This window comes from Taudactylus pleione, unplaced genomic scaffold (assembly GCF_031769625.1).
Source record: "Taudactylus pleione unplaced genomic scaffold, aTauple2 ptg000372l, whole genome shotgun sequence".
NCBI lineage: Eukaryota > Metazoa > Chordata > Amphibia > Anura > Myobatrachidae > Taudactylus > Taudactylus pleione.
In genome coordinates this window covers 17,642,645-17,663,711 of record NW_028284773.1, presented here as the reverse complement: position 1 = coordinate 17,663,711, position 21,067 = coordinate 17,642,645, and the positions used below count along the sequence as shown (strand labels likewise).

The 21,067-nt window shown below is 43.0% G+C and overlaps 1 protein-coding gene across 1 annotated transcript in view; it reads right to left on the bottom strand.

The window, feature by feature from the left end:
* Positions 1 to 1,297: 1,297 nt before the first annotated feature.
* LOC148508320 (uncharacterized) overlaps positions 1,298 to 21,067 on the bottom strand; it is a 174,922-nt gene continuing 155,152 nt past the window's right edge. The window contains exon 3 of the transcript XR_015869604.1: positions 1,298 to 1,369. The gene's annotated coding sequence lies outside the window, so the exon portion shown is untranslated. The remainder of the gene's footprint in view (positions 1,370 to 21,067) is intronic.

Below are 21,067 nucleotides of genomic sequence, written 5' to 3'. Positions count from 1 at the left end.
TATTATCTCTCAGCTCACAATCACAAGTTTCCTAGTGTGGCTCAACTACAATGCTCAAATGACCCAACCTAATTATTGAACACTGCAATCACACTGAGAGCCGGTCCCTACAACAAAGACAACATGTACACCTGCTGATGTGTATAGAACGGTAAGCTACTTACCGAGCTACTAGGACAACTCCTGCGCCTAGTACTTAAGGGTCATACAATACCCTTAACCTTTAGGTCCCGTGTTACACCCTAAACAAATACTCACAATTACACACTCTTTTCCTGCGCAGAAAACTACACGTTAAACCAATTATTGGCAACAATTGAAAAGAATGTAAACCTCAATGGCTTTGTTTAAACACGTGGCAGCACAACCGGAAGTACATATACGTTATTGTGCAACCAGTCGCATACGCAATAATGCGACTACCACACAACCGTATAACAGCCTTTAGCTGCGTACACAAAAGTGCGTCTTTACTGTGCGCAAAACTGCGACTCAGCCGCGTGTTCAATACTGCGGCACCCCTTTAAACGTTAGCTTCTATCAACAAAAGAAAACAAACTTTTTCCTCTCTTGTCCCTGGATTCTAGTCAGCGTCCTTGGCTCACACGAAAACGGGTAGCGATCTCTCAGCACTGAGAGGTTGCAGGTAAATCCTGCATGTGGCCACTCCACCCTTTGGTGAGATATCGATAACCGTATGTGCCGTGTGAGTAGGTAAGTGACTTCACTACGAGCCCCCAACTAAGGAAACTATATTTGAACCTCTATACACTCCTGCCTATACCTTCTAATGTCCTGTCTATACCTTCTAATATCCTGCCTATAAACCTCTAAGGATAACGCTAATTTTGCGTACACAGTCATACAGTAAATAAAGACTCCAGACCTAGAACCTGTGATTCCAAAGCACAAAGTATTATTCAAGTAAAAGTACAGTCAGTTACACGCTATGATCTAAGTACAATTTAACGCAAAGAAATTATACAGACCCAAGTACAGTATACATATGCAGTGCTCTGGACCAGATGTAGGCATCAGCAAGAAACCCCTCGTCAATCAGCATTCAGCACGAAGACTAGAAACCCAGGGTCAGAGCACACATATTTATACCCCCCAGAAATAAACAACACAATAGAGAAGTTTGTTGCTAATACCATTGGTCCTAAAGGAGAGGGCATATGTTACAAGGCATCTAACAAGTTGGTTCAAATAGACACAGTCCAGCCTCTAACAACTGGTGGTCTCTGGTTTCCTGCCTCATGCAAATCCTAACAGTTGGTCATATAATGTACATTTTGTTGCTTGAAGTCTCTGCGGTCCATAAGTTGAGAATGCCTGTTGCGATCTCTACATCGATGTTACCGGAATACTGTTGACAGAGTACGCATCAGTACAATACCAAACATGGCTTACTTATCACGTATAAAACCTTAGTTACAAAATAATCTTTGTTTCATAGCAATTATAGTAAATTTGCATACTTGAATCTTATATCTTAAAGCTTATGGAACCTTGTATGTGAATATGTAATGTGTGAGTATGCGAGGTTTGATGTAAAGACGTTAGTTAACTTGGGGCAGATGCGTGTGCATGACCTAGGCATTCACTAATATGCGACTAGTTAACAGCGCAATTGTGCGTAATAATGTGTGTATGAGAAATGGTGAAAGACGCAATCGCATGATGCTAATAGTAATATCGCCACATGTACTAAAGTGTGAGTTTATCTAAAATGGCGCTTGGGCGGCCATTCACAAAATGGCGTCTTGCGATCTCATTTCCAAGGTGGCGTCTTGCGGCCAGTCGCAAGATGGCGTCGCTGCGATTCAATTTTAAACTGATCTTGTCTCAGCCAATAATCCAGCTTCGACAAGTCGGCGGCACTCACAAAAAATCACAGTGTGTTAATTTGCTGCTGCCTGTCGAATTTGTATATACACACACACATACATACACAGGCCAGCGGCACTCTCCTTTAATGAATAACAGCTCAGGCGCCCCAGGTAATCTACCTGGGCAAACACAACTACTGCAGACTGGCGTCACTTGGATAAATAAAGACATAAAACAATGGCTTTCTGTCACAAGCTGCTGTGCTGCCAATGCTGTGCGGGGTGAATGCTGGACAAGCTGAAGTCTCCTCCTTCCTCCTGTTAGGGTCTGTGGTTAGCAGCATATTGTTTGCAGTTCCAGTCCTGGTTGCTGCTGAGACTCTGCACTAATTACTGCCTGTCTGTGTGCACTATCAAGTGCACACTGATTGATTCTCCTGTCTGAACACAGCCCAATTGCTCAATAATCTGTCATTAGGGATTCTTGCTCTGGTTGGACCCTGTTTCTGTTAAATTCCAGCCAGCCCATCACTCCTTGCCGGTGATAGAGTTTCTCGTACTTCCAGTTGTTCCAGTCTCCTTTTTTCCAGTTGAGTTCCAGAGCCAGTCTACTGTGTTTATCTACTGCCATTTGTCCCATCCAGACGGCGCAGTCTGCATTCCACCTGCTTGTGCTGCTTGTGTCATCTAGGCGGCACGGTGTGCTTCCTCCACCTGAAGCGCCAGTCTGTGTCCAACGCCAGTGTCAACCTGGCGACATTGGCCAAGTGACATGGCGACAGCGTTCCAAGTGCGCAATCCAGCGCACTGTCGCCAGTGTCATCCCGGCGACACTGGTAGCTACTCAGCATCCTCCTGCCAAGTTGTTCTGCCCTCAAGGCAACAACCAGCCTAGTGGCTGCTACCGGCCCAAAGGCTGCATCACCACTCATAGGCCCACAGGCCTCAACCAGCCCAGAGGCTGCTACCGGCCCAAAGGCTACATCACCACTCATAGGCGAACAGGCCTCAACCAGCCCATAGGCTGCTACCGGCCCAAAGGTCGCATCACTACTTATAGGCCCATAGGCCTTGACCAGCCCAGAGGCTGCTACTGGCCCAAAGGCCGCACCACAGCTTACCGGCCCTCTGGCCTCAATCAGCCCCTTAGGCTGCGACAGGCCCAAAGGCCGCATCACAATTATACAGCCGTATCTTGCCAAGATACTCCAGCCCTCAAGGCTGTGCAGGACTTTTCCCCACTAGTGACTCTGAGCCCTTAACATTTTCAAATGCTGACATCTCAATGCATAAAGACGCACCCTTGAAAGCCACTGTTTCCTGTCTTTATTTATCCAAGTGCCGCCAATCTGCAGTACACACACAGAATGCAAAAAGCAGCGACACTTGTGGTTAAATGAAGACAGTAGACCAATCAGAAGGCTTTACATTGGAACTTGATCGAAAAGGATTACCCTTATGGGTTGAGGCAGTTAGTGGTTGAACAATTTTGAAAAGTCCCCTTATAAAACATCTGTAATAATGTCAGAGTTCCAAAAACTGTTGAACTGTGTTTACATCTCAAGACTTGGGACAACTTTGCATTGCTTTCTTCTTAGCATTAGCCATCTTAATTTCTTTGGCAGATATGATAAGACCAAAAAATGTGATACTATCTGTTCTAAAAATAAATTTTTCCAGTTTAGGGTATAAACCATGAAGTTCAAAGTCTTTCCAATACTATTCCAGGGATAGGCAACCTGTAGTACTCCAGCTGCTGTTGAACTACACATCCCCACATGCGCTGCCACAGTTTTGCTGTTAGAGAATGCTAAAACTGTTCAAGGGCATGCTGAGATGTGTAGTTCCACAGCAGCTGGAGTACTACAGGTTGTCTAACATTGGACTTTACGAACATATTGCTGATTTTGTTCCAGACTTTGGGAATAGATGAGGATATTGTACAAATAAATTTCAACATATCGGTCTAAAATGTCTCTGAATACATAATTTCTAAAAAGGTGAAATGTTGCTGGTGGATTATCATTTTTCTGCAAACATTTGTGTTTTCAGAGCAGCATTACCAGATAATGAAAGTAGCAGTAATTATGAATTACTTTTTGGCCAACAGATACCATTACCAATCAAACGAAAACAACTAGGAACCGGGAAGTTCCAAGAGTGAATGACAGATTGATCAGGCACAACAAAGGACATGATTCAGACCCTTTCGCTAAGGCACGATCGCTCGCTGTGAGCGATTTTCACACATCTGCGCATGCATATAATTTGCAGTGCGAATGCGCAAGCCATTCATTGCGATCTGATTTTGGTAGCTCGTAAGCCACTATCAGGTCACTGCTTTGAATGACAGATAGTGCCGTTAGTGGGTGGTAACAGGGGAAGGTGCTTGTGAACGGGGGAGTGTGGTTGCGAACACAGGCATGTCAGTCCCCCAAAATGCAGTTTAAAGGGCATGCATAATTAGCAAAGTAGCGTCATTGAACACGTCACCTGCATGTATTTCAGCCAGCACTGATCGCAGTGCTTGCAGCGGGGAAAGGCAACCGCAAGGGCTGCGAGCAGCTCCGATGGCTCACGATGGTCCCGATTAATCACACATTTCCGGAGATGACGTGTGTTGCAAGTGCACTTTGCCGTAGCTCGCTAACACACAGTGGGTGTCCTTACGCGACGCAGTGCGAGCGTTTAGTTTAAATATCCGGCCCCTTTTTGCCATTGTCTTGGTAATGTTCATTGAAGGCAGTTGCTTTGTACTTTTATGATTGTATAGATTTTTGCTCCCATCTTCATCGACTTCAGCTAACTGTAGTCTACTGAATTAGTTCTTAAAATAAGTTTGTTTAGTTTTCTTCCCAACTTGCAAACAGAATAAAAAAGCTCAATTTATGTGATAGAGAATTTGAGAGCCGTACTATTCTATATTGTGCTCTGAACCATATCTGTGTATAGCCAAAGTTTTTGTTAAAAGGACGAAGAGACTGCTGGATCCTCATTGGTGTATTGTCTGTGCTTAGGGATTCCTCTGGTAAGGTAGTCTGTGTTTTTCTTTAAGAACATTCTCAGACCAGATAAAAACATTTAAGCAAATTTACCCAATAGGAGCTTGTAGGTACTGTATGATGCGAGGTTCTCAGTGACAGAAAGATATATTGTACTGTGGGCCTGATTCAGAGCCGCTCGTAAGCGGCCGCTCGTTCGCTCCGAGCGATGTTCGCACATCTGCGCATGCGTATGGGTTGTAATGCGCATGCGCCAACCAGTCAGTGCGGTCGGAAATCGTGTTCTTGCAAAATAGCGAATGCCTGCTAATTTGAGTGACAGGATGAGGCGTTTGTGGGTAGTAACAGGGGAAGGTGCTTGAAAACTGGGAGTGGAGATCCGAACGCAGGCGTGCCAAACGGTCAAAACGGGCGTTTAATGGGAGTGCATAATTAACAAAGCAGCGTCATCGACCACGTCACTTGGTTGTCTTTTAGCCTGAACTGCTCGCATGATTGCGGTAGGAAAATGCTACCACAAGAATAGCGAGCAGTTCATACGCCTTTCGATGTACTCGATTAATCAAATAAATAGCGGAGATGACGTATGATGCGAGCGGCCAAGGGGCGTCTTTACAAAATAGCGAGCACATGTTTCGGACGCTCGCTCAGACATAGAGGCGTCAACAGACCGCAAAGGGTGAGCGCTCAATTTAAATAGCCAGCCCCTTTTTCTGAACGAGCGTCCGCAACTAGCGTCCGGCTCTGAATCAGACCCAGTGCTTGTTGGATTGCCATTTCTGTGGTTTAGCTCAATATGGCTAGAGAATTGTGCCTTGCTGATTTAGAGCTTTGCAGTGTCCATCCGAGATGGATGGCTGCATGTTAATAGCTTAGCTTCAGCATTTGTTTTTTTTGTTTTATTTTCTCTTGTTTCTCTTATTTTATTCATATGCATACAATTGTGCATTCATGTCTGTATTTAATCACTAACTTTTTGGCTGCTAAAATATTCTAAAAATGGACTAAATATTTTTTGAGATAAAATAATAATAATACAAAATCAAAGACAAAGGGCCAAATGTAATAGTGTTCCACTAGCCGAAAGTGTAGATGTTTCAGCAATTTAGCATTTTAAGCAGCAATTTTTTTAATGCAGAACCAGATTGGTTTTGCACTTAAAAAATATCTGCTACTAGTGTTCATAATGAACTATAACACTTAAAAGTGAATGGCCATATTTGGTGTATTCAAGGCAATAGTTAGCTTTTTCTAAAAAAACAGGTTTGGAAATAACAAAATAGTGACATCCAACAAGAAGCATTACAGTTAAAGTGGGAGTTCAGTGCATGAATAGCAAAATGTTTGCAGTAGGGGAAATAAAGAACTAATATGCACAGTACAAATTGAAACGGATATGCAGATTGGCTCTAATTTCAAAGCAACGTAATGTTCTGATTATCACACAATCTCACAAATATCTCTGGACAAGAGAATGTACTAAACTTATCATTTGAATATTGCCCTATAAGCATTAATAACTCCTCAGGATACCTGATTTGTGATATGAGTCTGCTCTCATAATGGACCAATTACTGACAGTAAAATTTTGCAGGTTGTCATTTGTCACCTTGAGTTCAATCTGATATCTACCATTAGTGACTTTAATAGAGAGTACAGGACAAAGTTCAGGTCAGCTATAGAAGATCAATCACTGATCTGCCTGCTGTACTTTAAGATCAGGCTAATTGCTACCATGTTGCAACACAGACTGCTAGATGATCCTGTTTTTGATGCATATCACATTTCCCTTGCACATAATAAACCTTTCAATCTACTGAGAACAAAGTTAAATCTATAGTTAGAATACTCTATATATAGTAGTAGGGCAGTGGCTACATGGAAACATAGTAAAAAAAAAAAAAAAAGACAATCAAAAATAAATGTATCATTTTACCATGTATTGCCATGCTATTGACCTTATAATATTACCCTAACTAACTGCACCTTGTGAACTGCGACTTGTTTACAGTACACTGGGGAGCTGTATATTGGGCACTAGCGAGTTAAGTATTGGGCACTAGGGAGCTGTACACCGGAAGTCTATAAATTGGGCACTGGGGAAATTGGGGCCAAAACTACACACTCTGCAGCCAGTGTAAGAGACGTAGTGTAACCACTCAGAAAGTGAGTAGTTATACTATTGTACTTGCCTATACAGAGACCATAGGTAACCAAAGTTATAGACCTGCTATGTTGCAGGACTCAACGTTTGCCGTTCTGTTATAACATACTGCTTTTCTTTCTATGTGTGTATTTTCTTCCCTCCTTACCTCATATGCATGATTTGAGTCACTATGTGTATGTTATATTGGTTTAGTAAAATACAGTAGATATTCACACACTGATATCTGCCTCATTCTCTTGGCCACACACACCCGCTACAGAATACCCACAGTTTATCATAGATCTAGATTTCTAGCAATCACCCAGTAACATTACCTGTATCTCAGTGTGCAGGGATACTATGTGTTATTATGGGGTCTATTTATCAAGCAGTGAAAAGTGTGGAGAAGTGGACCAGTGGAGAAGTTGCCAATAGCAACCAACCAGCTCCTACCTATTATTTTATAGACTGTACTTGATAAATGCTACTTCAAAGCTGATTGGTTGCTATGGGCAACCAATCCTCCACTGGTTCACTTCTCCACACTTTTCACTGCTTGATAAATAGACCCCAATATGCTTAAGAATGTTGGCAAATATGGTCCATCCAATAGAGACCTTCTATATACCAAAAAAGCAAATCTGCAATTGTGTTGTATTAAAACATGTGACTGTAGTTGGCATCCTTGTTATTTGAACATTGCAACATACTCTACTGTAATTAATGCAGTGTCCACTAACGTTTAAAGCCAAGGCTCTGCATAAGATTTGTCTACAGTATGAATGCCTTCACCTTCTGGTTTACAATTTTTATTGTCTATTTCAGTATTGAATGACACTGTTTTTATAGGGTTCTGTTTTGAATCACCTTGTTTACATCATTGCATAATTAATATGATTTGCATCTCAATTCTGACTTTGTTGTAATTTCAATTATATTTACTGATGCATCCTTAATGCTATGGAAAAGAATCTGCTCCTAGACAGTGCACATAGAGCTGCTAACCTGGAGGCTAGCTGGGCAAATTGCAGGAAATGATATCTAGTAACAAGACATTTACAGTCCTGGCATATAAGATACAGCATGATGGTTTAGGCCCAGGAATAACTGTAGTAGCAAACCTTAACATTATTATCATGTTTGTAAGCTCCTAGGAGCAGGGTCCTCCTCCCTACTGTCTCACAGCCCTCTTCTCAAGCACTTCAATGACAGCCTTCACCTTCCCAGATGTAATGTGTATGGAGAATTGTGTTGCTATTTGTTAACAGTGCTCTGCTATTTTGCTTACTGTATTGTATGTAATGTTCTGTGCACCCTGTACTGTATGTACGGCGCTGTGGGCCACTTGTGGCGCCCTATAAATAAAATGGGAATGCAGTCAGTAAGCCGATGGTCGAAATGCCAACCGCCGGCTTCCCGAAGGTCAAATCCTGGCAGGGTACTAATGACAGGCATCGAAATCCTGATGCCTGTCATTAGACCTATGCCGGGAGCCCGTCGCCCAGCATACCGTGCGCAGATAGGCACGGGGGAGGAGGGTTAGGTTTCAGTGCTCCCGGGAGGAATCAGGGTTAGGCACCTCCCTGGGTTGGTTAGTGTTAGGCTAGGGAAAGGGGGGGTTAGGCTTAGGCACCCCCGGGGGGAGGCTAGGGTTAGGCATCCCCCCCGGGGGACTTGGGTTTAGGCTGTGGGGATGGGGGGTTAGGTTTAGGCACTTAGCGGGGGGTTAGGATTAGGCATTAGCAGGGGATGTTGGGGTTAGGCACTGCTAAGGGAGGAATAGGATTGGGGGGGGTATTACTTACCTAAATCCGCTGTCAGGATCTTCACCCCTGCCGGGATTTCAACCATGTCATGCAGCCGGTGGTAATACATACTGATTCCATAAAAAGTAATAATAATAATATTGTGCATATCAGAAGACTGGCCACACTGATCCACAGTAAAATCCTTCCCTACCTCTTCAATATCTTACCCAGATGAAAGATATCACCTTATACCAGCACACGCAAATTACTCTGCTTTCTGTGTATGCCACAAAATTGGGTCAGAGTGTTTTTGAATGAAAAATTATTTCAAAACCCTTTTAAAATTGGCTAAGAGTCAGGCAAAGGTTTAACTATAATAGAACCAGAGGGTGCATCTGCTGGGTCCTGCGTCTGTGGAGGTCCACCTCACCTATCACAGACTTAAGGGTACATCTATTTTTTCAACCTTGGTTGGTACATGGGTGCTAAATTTAACTTTGGAGCTAACAACAATAAAGTTTACAACATTAATATTACAGACGATATTCCCTTGTCCACCATATGGTAGACACACAAGACAACAATTAGGGGTAGAATACATTTTCAATATTATTGGCCGAAATATAGTAGGAGGAAAATACTGAATATAGTTGAGGCACAGTCTCAAATTTCAACTGTAACAGAAAAGCACAAAATAAACCAAGGCATGCCGACGATGGCAAGGGCAATTCATCCAACTCCGATAAAGGTGGTAAACACTGCTTTGGCTTAAAGTCAAATTGTATGACAAATTGGACAAGGCAGATTCCGTCTTTTGCTAATATGGTAAGAACAATGCATCAGGGAAAGCTCAATAAATAACTTGTGTAATCAGAGTTACTTTAATGCTAAATAATCTCCCAAAATCGAATTCTTCGTTGATTACATGTCACAATTTTACAGCAACCTAGCCTTATGCAAACTGAATGAGATCTCTAAAAGGCAATTAGAAACGCTAAAGCCCAAAATCCCATTGGAAGAGACTTCCAATGTTATTAAAGCTCTCTTCCCCACTCCAAGACAGATTTACAGAAACTATAATAGGAAATGTATAGATGTTGTTGCCCGTAGATTCACAGATCTATTCAATACAGTCCTTCAGGGTAAAAAATGTTACTGAGAAACTAATTGGGCAAATATCACGGTTATATCTATATTATACAGGGAATCAAACCGATGCCGCATTTCTTTATTAAATGTGCAACTCAAATGGTTCATTAAAATACACGATAAATTAAGTACTGTGAATATGATCCTGCGGGGTATATTTACTAAAGGTCGATTTTAATCGACGCCGCTAGTCATTGGCCACTGATACTAGTGACGTCATGACGTCAGGTCACGTCGTGACGTCACAGATGCTCCGAAATATTCCGTTTTTTGGAATATTTAGGTTTTTAGAATACGGATATGGGAGACTCAACCTGTACTTAAAAAACTGAATAAAAAATTGTCTGTTAGTAAATGTGTGATTATGCCCCAGAAACCCAACATGTCCCAGATGAAGTAAGATTTATCCTGGACCTCCAGGCTCTGAATAATATAAGAGAAAACAGATCTAATTCACCTAGTCAACAAGACTTGGAGCCCCAGTTCGGTCACAGCACTGGATGCAGAGAAGGCCTTTGATATGGTAAAGTGGCCACTCGTACAGGCTACATTATCTTTCATTTAGATATAAATTTAATAAATTGGGGAAGTTGTTAAAGAAATATCTATTTACAGTGACAGTAGCAGGCCTTTTATGCTCCTTTCATTTATGCAGCATGGTTAGTGTATTGGTTAAAATTACAGCCTTTACAGCACTGAGGTCATGGGTTTGAATCTTACCAAGGCCCTATCTGTGTGGAGTTTGTATGTTCTCCCTGTTTGTATGGGTTTCCACCGGGTGCTCTGGTTTCCTTCTACAAGCCAAAAACATACGGGCGCTATCATCACATATTGCAATGTGATCATGGGTGGTAATGTCATGCCCAGATCGCATTGCAATTGCGATCATTAATAAATGGGGTCTAAGACTTAAACAGAAGGTGTTTCTGAATTGTAACCCAGTTTGGAATACCAGACTGTATGTATGCAAACGAAAGATTAGGATCAAGACATAATCCCAAATATTTATATATGTACACATGTCAGATTAGCATTGGAGTTTGTTGCAATTGGCTGTACAGTAATACACTTTGTTAGTTTAACCTTCGGCCCGAATAACATGGATAGTGTTTTATCAGTTTTCAAAACACAGTTTATTGTCCCCAAGGGAACTTAGACTAATGTACATTTGTAGGTTCAGAAAAGTGAGAGCTGTATACACACAAGAATCAACTACAGTAGTATTGGCTATATGAAATATAACCAATACATATATGAAAATTGAATACAGTAGTATAGTTATCCTTTATACAATGCTGACAAGTGCTGTACAGTTATCAAATCATGACATAAATGGCCCTGCAAAAATGATCTTACGATCTCAAGCTAGGTACACGCTATGCAATGTGTACCCAGGCGACCGTATGATGCGATGGAACAATATAACGCGCGGGCCAAACACACTACACAATCCAGTGTACCACCGCGCAATATATCGTTCCATGCTGCATTTAGCAGCATGGCGTCGTTCATTGTAGCGTGCCATCTGCTGTACAGCACAGTAGGTGGAACAATGCGGTGAACGACCTATGTGCAGAGGCGGTCAGGAGCATACACTATACGATCCGCACGATATATATCGTTCCGGTCAGCATCAGGATCATAAAGTGTGTACCCAGCTAAAGAGATGTGGAGATCACTTGATACATAGTAATAGCTCCTGAACAGAGCTTTGAGGGACACAATTAACATTGTGATTTTAGATATAGGGGTCCATTTATCATTATTTCCATAAACCCCACAAAAATTACCATTCCTTAAATCCACATATCACTGCAATTTGGAATGTATATTCAGTGGTATTTATCATTATAGATATGCTGAGACATGGGCTTTTTCCAAAGACCCCCCTATGATGCTACGGAGACCAGCGCGAGGATGCTAGTGAGTATAGGATCTTTTTTGCAGGTCATTACTCACGGATTTCTTCATGGGAACATCTGGCAGCAGGTAACTATGTGTGAGTGAGGTATATGTGTACTAACGTTTACTGTATACGGTGTGTGTGTACTGTCTTTATTTAACTATTTATTTTACAGTGGAGGTACGGGCGCCGGCCACCTGCTGGCACTTGTAGTTCCACAAGTGCAAAAGGGCAGGCATGTTGGCACCTGTAGTTCCACTGTATAATACAATAGTTTACTTTGATTTTCCACTTTATTACCCCCATACCCACAGCCTAGAGGTGCGGGGAATAGGCCCGGGCTTCAGACCAAGCCTGGGGTTTCGGGAGAGGGGGACCCCTTTTTTGGGGGGGGTCCCCACCTCCCCTGAGATACCCGTCTTGGCCTGAGCGACTTGGGGTGAGAATGCTTTTGCCCTGGAGATAAAGTAATAGGGTCTCCGGGCTGTGGAATTACACCCCAGTTGTTTTGGGTCCGGTGCTGGTTTTAATTATAGGGGGGCCCCTATGCATTTTTTCCCCCCTATAATTAAAACCAGGACTGGCCCTGCAGCCTGGTGCTGATATCTAAATTACGGTGGAACCCTACCCATTTTGTTCCCCGTAATTTTAGGTATCAGGACTGGCTGACAAGTCCGGGGCTGGTTATGCTTTTGGGGGGGGATCCTACGTAATTTTTAAATATATTTTAAAACGTTTTTTACAGGTACAACACACAAGCAGCTTACACATATCTCACTGATATGTGCTGGCTGCTTGTTCGGGTGAGTTTGGCAGAGAGAAAACACTGCAATATTGGGTAAGTAATCTCATCTAAACTCGCAAATAGGGGGAGAAATCTTGATCTGCTTCACCATCAGAAAACTCACTATCAGCTAAACTCACTTCTTAGTAAATCTGTGAGTTGTTAAAGTGTAAACTCACCCGAGATTCGGTGAAGCAAAGAGAGTTTAAAAAAATAAAAACTCAACTAAACTCGATTTTTAGTAAATTTACCCCCTTATATGAAAATGTATGTAGCCATAGGGATAATTGTGCCCAAATAATGATGCAGGTAAAGGCAATTTATTGATCACATTTGAATATACTGATATATATATATATATATATATATATATATATATTTGTATATATATACGACCTCAAAGGTGCGGCACTCCGGCACATCAAATTAAGATAGAAAGACGCAGTCACCATGTAGCAGCAACGTTTCAGTTTTATCACCAAACTGTTTTCAAGCAGTACATATATATATATAATAATTTTTTTCCAAGCATGTAACAGCTACATAATGGGGCTAAGGAGCAATCAGGGAGTTTGATGCTACATTAGATGTCTCCCTGACATTCAGAGAGAGTTTACAAGTATGTAATATAGGCAAATAAAGAGATAGGGCCTGATTCAGACCCGGTCGCAAGCGCTGAGCGCTCGCAACCGGGTCGATGGTGGGCCAGTGCGCATGCGCACGATGGAGCCGGCTCCATCGTGCGCATGCGTGAGATCCGGATAGCGACGGGCACTCCGTCGCTCCGGGTCTCGCAACAAAGGGGGTGTGCTGTCGATGTAGAGTGACAGCACGCCCCCTTTGGTGGGCGGCCCGGGGGAGTGGCTGCCCAAACGGAGGCGTTCTCATGTGAACGCCTCCGTTTGGGGGCGGCCCCACTGACATTACGAGTGATGTCAGTGGGAGAGATTTCGGCTCTGTTAGAGCCGAAATCTCTCTGGGGCTTGCGATGAACGAGACCCTACCACAAGGGTCTCGTCGCAAGCCCGATGGTTGCGATGGTCTATAGCTGATGGTCTTCCTGGCCGCTCGCTATAGCTGTGGGTGGTCACCCACGGCTATGCGAGCGGCCAGGAGGCCGCACAAAAAAAAAAAAGACCGGCCCTGATTCAGAGTTCTCTGTCAGAGCGTCCGGCTCTGAATCAGGGCCATAGTCCTATACTTTGAAATAATGCTTCTGTCATTCTGGTGTTTCCGATTCCGAGAATTGGACCAAATCCATGTTACTATGCCTTAGTGCCTCTAACTAATGCTGGGCATACACTATACAATTATCTGTCAGATATCTGTCCAATCTGGCTGGTTGGAATGAAAACCTCGTAATGTATGGGAGCAATTGACAGTTGATCATATGGTCGTAAACACTGGAAAACAGACAAAAAACAATTGTTCAACTTGGTTAAATTCCTGTGTTTTAACCAATTTGTCTGAATGATCAATTTTGTCTGTTTTCCAGTGTTTGTGAGCAAATGGACGATTGTCATTTGCTCCCATACATTACCATATTTTCATACCAACCACCAGATTAGACAGATATCTGACAGATAATTATATAGTGTATGCCCAGCATTAGTTAGAGGCACCAAGGCATAGTAACATGGATTGTATCTGGTACAGCACACATTTGTTTAGTTTGATTGATATTTGATCAATATAAACTCACAAACGACATCCTTTCCACATACTGGAGTAAATGTGATCTTATTATTATACTTTGAGTGCATTCAAACAGGATAACTGACTTATGGTTGTGGTCATACCTAAAGAAGTAGTGCTATCCACAAGTTCAGAATTTCGACATGATCTGTAAGTCGATATGTTCAGAATGTCGATCTTTGACATTGTGAATGTCGACACTGATATACTGTTGACATGTCCAAAATGTCAATCTTATGAATGTCAACAGTCAAAAAGTCACCTAACATCAACCTAACCCTAACTTCATGTGTCAATATGGTTGTGATATCGACCTTTGAATGTCAACATTTTGTCAGTGTTGACATGTTGAATGTCAACATTATGAACATGTTGACATTGTGACTGAGCATTATAAATGTCAAGTAGAATACCATAGCAATGGACTGGGCGGGATGAAAAGTCAATGATTGACAGGAAAGAATTAAGTTATTCCTTGTTGATTAGGAAATTATCTGACTTAAAATGAGGGATTTGAATTTGGCACATAATTTTTGTTATCAAGTCGAATCAGATTACAGTCACCCAAAATGAAAACCTCACATTCTGAATTTGGAGTAACAATGCTGCCCTTCAATGATGGACTAGAGAGGTTGTTGATACATGTCTGGAATAATGATCTAATTGGTGAAGTGAAGGCACGTTCTCCAATTAAGTATTCAACTGTACATAGACCACAGGAGTTACTTAGCAGTCTATAATTCAGGGAATCCCCTTCATAGAATAATAGATCTCCATCTCTTCACTTTAGTCTCATATTTTCTACAAACTGAATTTCCTTGAACGGCAAAGATGCGAATGTTAGGGCTCAGGGGCCTATTCATCAACACTAAAATAACGTTTTTAAGGACGTTTTCCTTAATTAACGTTATTTTAGTATTCATGAAGAGACTTAACACAGAAGATATCACTGATATCTCCTTGCTAAGTCCCCCTGTGTTAATTTCCACACTCCCCATACATTAGTATGGGGATATGGAAATTATGGTATTCATCAAATTCTGAAAATTATGTATTTTCGGAATGTGATTTTTTTACCTGCTATTCGCCACTGTGAGGTGGCGAATAGCAGGTAAAACTTACCTGTGTCAGCGTGTGCAGGTCCCCCGGCGTCTTCCTACGTTGCTCTGGTCCCTCCTCTGGCTTCGGTGGCTGTTCTGAGACGTCTTCTCCCAGCAGACCACAATAAAGTTTAGAAATAAAAAAAAGTTTTTTTTTCTAAACTGTACAGTATGCTGTTGGGAGACCATGTGTCAGCACAGCCACCGGAGCTGGAGGCGCTGCAGCGGGCAGGTAAGTGCGGGGACTGGGGGGGAGGTATGCGGAGGGGGGAGGAGGGGTGAGGGGGACACAAAATTACCACCGCTGTAGGTAGTGCTGCGCATGCCCTAGGTTTTACAGATGTAACATCGCATGCACAGCACAGATTCCAGCTGCGGTAATGTAGTGTAGAGAGTGATAACTATTTCCCGAAAAGCTGTCATCGCAAAAATGACAGCTTTTCTAAATAGATAGTTATGGAGAGGAGGAATGATGAATTCCTCAGGTAATTAGGTAGAACTCCATGCGAGTTCTAAACCTAATTAACTCCATCAAATTTTTAGGTATGATGAATAGGCCCCTCAGTCTTGTTTCTGTAACAATTATAAACTTAGGCTCATGCACAAAGCTCTCTTCATTTAGATACGGTATAAACTGTGAATATTTACATAGCCGTTTGGGAACATAAGAGACACTGTCAAACATGTTGAACTGTTAGTAATGACTGTTTGCAGTACTGTTATAGCTCCATATATACTAGGCTAAAATGTGTGAAAATTGAATGTGCATTAACAGTGTTACACTGTTTTTTACATTTTCATTTACAGGGTTTATTTATTTATTTTATGTACTCACTGGTGGTTTTAGAGAGGAGGAGCCCATGTGCAGCCTCTAGGCAGGCCCCCTCCTCTCCGGCAGTGCAGTAGACTCTGGCTTTGTGCCACAGTCTACTGCGTATGCGCAGGTTTCCAGGAACATTGCGCCTTGCTCTGTTCCCAAAGACTTCTCTATTGCGCATGCACAAATCTCCAGGAAAATGGTCACTGTGGCATTTTCCCTGTGATTTCTGTCTGCAGCCCTGGCTGACGTGAGACTCCGGAGGTAAGTATAATATAATATTGGTGCAGCCAATATAGATACGCCAATAGTCGGACTGGTTCAGTGGGGGCCTGGTCATTCCCGGTGTGCCCCACTGTTTCAAGCAACCACACCTCTTTGTGAGGGAGTGAGGCTTAGCTGGCCATGATTGGGAGGGAGGGAGCATAGCCCAGCTTGTTCTGGAGGTGTTTGTTTTAATACTTTTGGTCGTGGGGATGCTGTATTAATAATGTGTGTTTGGGTATTAATATTGTGTGTATGTGAGTGTGAGGGGTGTATTCATATTATCTGTGTTATATGTGGGTCACTGATGGTCTCTGCATTATATAGCCGGTGTTGCGAATTGCGGCACTCTCTGTATAATATGGTGGTCACTGCAATGTTCTCTGTATAATATGGAGGGAATTGCAAAACACCCTCCATTATATGGTAGTCACAGTAATGCTCCCTGTATTATGTGGCGGTCACTGTGACACTACCTGCTTTATATGACAAGCAGTGCAATGCTCTCTGTATTATATGGCGAGCACTGCAACACTCACTGCATTATATGGTGGTCATCGCCATGCTCACTGCATTATATGGTGGACACTGCGATGTTCTCTGCATTCTCAGGGGAAAATGGCACCTTAGCTCCTACAATAGGACCCTGTGTAGATGGCAGGGGTGGCCACCCAGTTTCCTCTATATTAGTGGTCCTCAAGTACCCACAACCAGTCATGTGTTATGGGTTTCTTTAATCATGCAGAAGTGAGTTCATCTATTTTGGAGGGTTAGTAATTATTCTCAAAACATTTAAGGATATCCATGTTTGAGCGCATGTGACTTAGGCCCCAAGGGCCTGATTCACTACGGATCGCAATATTTCGTACGCACGCAGTTCAACTGTGGTAGCAAGCTAATCCATTGCGATCGAAATGCAAATTCAGCACAACATAAGGATGCCCACTTTACCTTACACACATCTGTAATGTTTAGCAGAATAGTGAAACCATTGGTACAAGTGAGTACCATCGCAGCCTCACGCACACTTGCACAAGCCCTGACCTTACTCAGAAATTGCTAACTTCCATGCATGCTATGAGACCTCACACTGCATAGGGCATCGCAGTGGATAATTTATGCACGCCCCTGCAACACCGTTGGAATGCACTGGCATGCCCGACCACCCCCCCATCACCGCCCACAAACGGCACTTCCTGTCAATCACTCTGCGAGGGGTCTGCGTAGCCTCTGTGATTGCAATAGCTAGTTTGCGCACACGCACTGCGATGCATATGCATGCACAGAACGCAATAATCAGCAAATTGCGTGCGTATTGGTAACTACAATCATTGCTGAATCAGGCCCTTAATCAATACCTCACTTGGTTTAATCTAACTATCTAGATTCAAGCATGGATATTCTTAAAATCTGGCCTGTAATGGCAGAGTTTGGGAACCTCTGTCATAGTATGCACCCCCTCCAGCTATACAGATTTATTCAGCCAGCCACATAGGGGTCAGCTCAGGGTCTATCTGACCTTAACTACACTGTCAGATCCTTAACTACACTGACAACTCCAAATTCACTTAATGACAATGTTTTGTCCAGAGTGTAGTCTGCAAAGTGTATTGATGGCACCTTAGGGAGTCCCCACTGCCCAACTCTTTTGTATTGTGGCCCTTAAGGTAATTACAGCCCTTGGATGGGAGATAATTTTTATATGTGGGGCTATTTGAAGTGATGGCTATTTACATAAATAGTAGTGTCTCAGCTGTATTTTTTAGTTTTGGTGGGTAGTTTCGGTGCTATGATTTTAACATTTAAAATTTCAAAAGGCTATTTATTAAACGTGATTAGTAATAAATTCAGGCTGTTTAGTGGGGAATGAAATTGATATATACTGTATATTAAATGTGAATACTGTCAAAGTCAAATAATTGGATATGATCGCTGTACAATTATTATCTGACGATACAGTCGTCTATGGTCTGATGATGAATTACTAGGATGCTACTTTGCGTCGGTGCAATCCGATGCGCTAAACTGCATTTTCACAACACACATACGCTGAAGCACATAACGCACACATATATACAGTATATATATATATATATATATAGATCAAGAAAGCGCCACTCAACGGACTTCAAATAAGGACATCACATCAACTCCTTTGCTTTGCAACGTTTCAGGCTTTATTGCCCTTCCTCAGGCTGCACAAACATCAATACAGAATGCATTTAACAACTCACCTTAAATGCCCACTGTCTCTCCTCGGTCTGCGTGCAGCACTTCCGATCTAAACCGGAAACACCTCAGCACATCAGTGATGTGGCCGTCACCATGGAAACCCCGGCGCCTGCCGAGGGAAACAATAGCAAAAACACCACGTGAATATACATAAAATGACACAGACAAACACAAAACTTCAATCTAAAAACGGTGATACGTGCTTATGTTATCCACATGCAGATACTTTGGAGGATACCATATAATAATGTATGGATACATAATGTATATATATATATATATATATATATATACACGGACGCTCACATGCGTATGCACATTAGGGATGAGCGGGTTCAGATTTCTGAAATCCGAGCCCCCCCGATCCGAGCCGGGAACCGAGTCCGGCTCGGGTTTTCTTGCCTGACTCGGAACTGAAATCGAGGCTAAACGTCATCATCCTGCCTTCCGGATCTCGCGGGTTTTGGATTCTATAAAAGGTCCACGCGTCTGCGCCATTTCTCATTCCGGCTGTGGACAGTGCAGAGGGAGGGTGGGAGTTAGGGCTGGCTGGGCTGTGTTGTGTTGTGCTGTGCTGCTGTTGTCCATAGGGGCTGTGTCCACTCCTCCAAAGTCCATAGGGGCTGGCTGGGCTGGGCTGTGTTGTGCTGCTGTTGTCCATAGGGGCTGGCTGGACTGTGTTGTGCTGCTGTTGTCCATAGGGGCTGGCTGGGCTGTGTTGTGCTGTCAGTTGTCAATAGGGGCTGTGTCCACTCCAAAAGTCTATAGGGGCTGTGTTGTGCAGTGTCCCATAAAGGCTGTAGTCCTAGAGGGGTGCTGTAGTGTTGTCCAGGGGGTGATCTGTCCATCAGAGGTTCTCCACCAAAGTGCAAAAAAAAATAAATTTCTTTGTTTGTGAATTGTGTGCACTGTAGCTGCACATGCATCAACAAAGGAGCAGCGCCAAGCGTGCGCCTGTGTCATAAGTAAAGGGCCGGCTGTCTCATCTCTTAAAGGGTGGTGTAACCTCCAAAGTGCGCTCCAAAAAAAATAAAAAATTCTTCTTTTCTGTGTTGTGAATTGTATGCGCTGTAGCCGCACGTGCATCAACAAAGAAGCAGCGCCAAGCGTGCGCCTGTGTCATAAGTCTGTTAAAGGGTGGTGTACCCCCCAAAGTGCGCTTCACAAAAAATAAACAATTCTTCTTTTTTTCTGTGTTTGTGTGTGAAATGTATGCGCAGTAGCTGCACGTGCATCAACAAAGGAGCAATGCCAAGCGTGTGCCTGTGTCATAAGTGCTCTCCAAAAAAAATTAAAAATTCTTCTTTTCTGTGTTTGTGTGTGCCTTAGCCGCACGTATATATCAATACAACATAAATGGAGGACAAAACTTTGTCCGATTAAAATAAAATAGGGAAAGATCAAGAACCACTTCCTCCTAGTGCTGAAGCTGCTGCCACTAAGCATGACATATACAATAAAATGCCATCAACGTCGTCTGCCAAGGTCGATGCCCAATGTCATAGTAGAGGGCATATAAATTCCCAAATGACAAAGTTCAGGAAAATGACCTTAAAAAAAACATTTAAATCATCTGAGGAGAAACGTAAACTTGCCATGTACGACACGGAGTGGCAAGGAATGGTTAAGGTCTTTCCCTATGTTCATGACTAGTGGTTCAGCTTCACATAACGATGGAAGCCCTCCTCCCGCTACAAAAATCAAACGAGTTAAGCTGGCAAAAGCACAGCGAAGAACTGTGCGTTCTAAGAAGATATCACAAATCCCCACGGAGAGTCCAAATGTGGTGGCGGTTGCGATGCCTGACCTTCCCAACACTGGACGGGAAGAGGTGGCTCTTTCCACGATTTGCACGCCCTCTGCAAGTGCTAGAAGGCGCACCCACAGTCCACTTGCTGATATTCAAATTGAAGATGTCACTGTTGAAGTAGAAGGAGGAAGTTGGCGAGAAGGATTCTGATGGTGATGTGGTTGGTTTAAATCAGGCTCCGGGGGAGACAGTTGTTGTCCGTGGGATGAAAAAGTAGATCACGGTCATGCCTGGGCAGAAGACCAAACATTCCACCTCTTTGGTCTGGCAATATTTCTATCCAAATCCGGACAACAACTGTCTTGCTATATGTACCACATGTAAAGGTGAAATAAGTAGGGGTAGGGACGTTAACCACCTAGGAACATCCTCCCTTATACGTCACCTGCAGCGCATTCATAAAAAGTTACTGTCAAGTTCAGAAACTTTGGCTAAGACCGTAAGCAGTCCAGGGACACCTAAATCCCTTTGTCCTGTTGTATCCAAGCACCTGCAAACCACACCGTCAACTCCCTCCTCGTCAATTTCCTCCTTAGTCAGGATTGGAAGTAGTCCTGCAGGCCATGTCACTGGCATGACTGACAC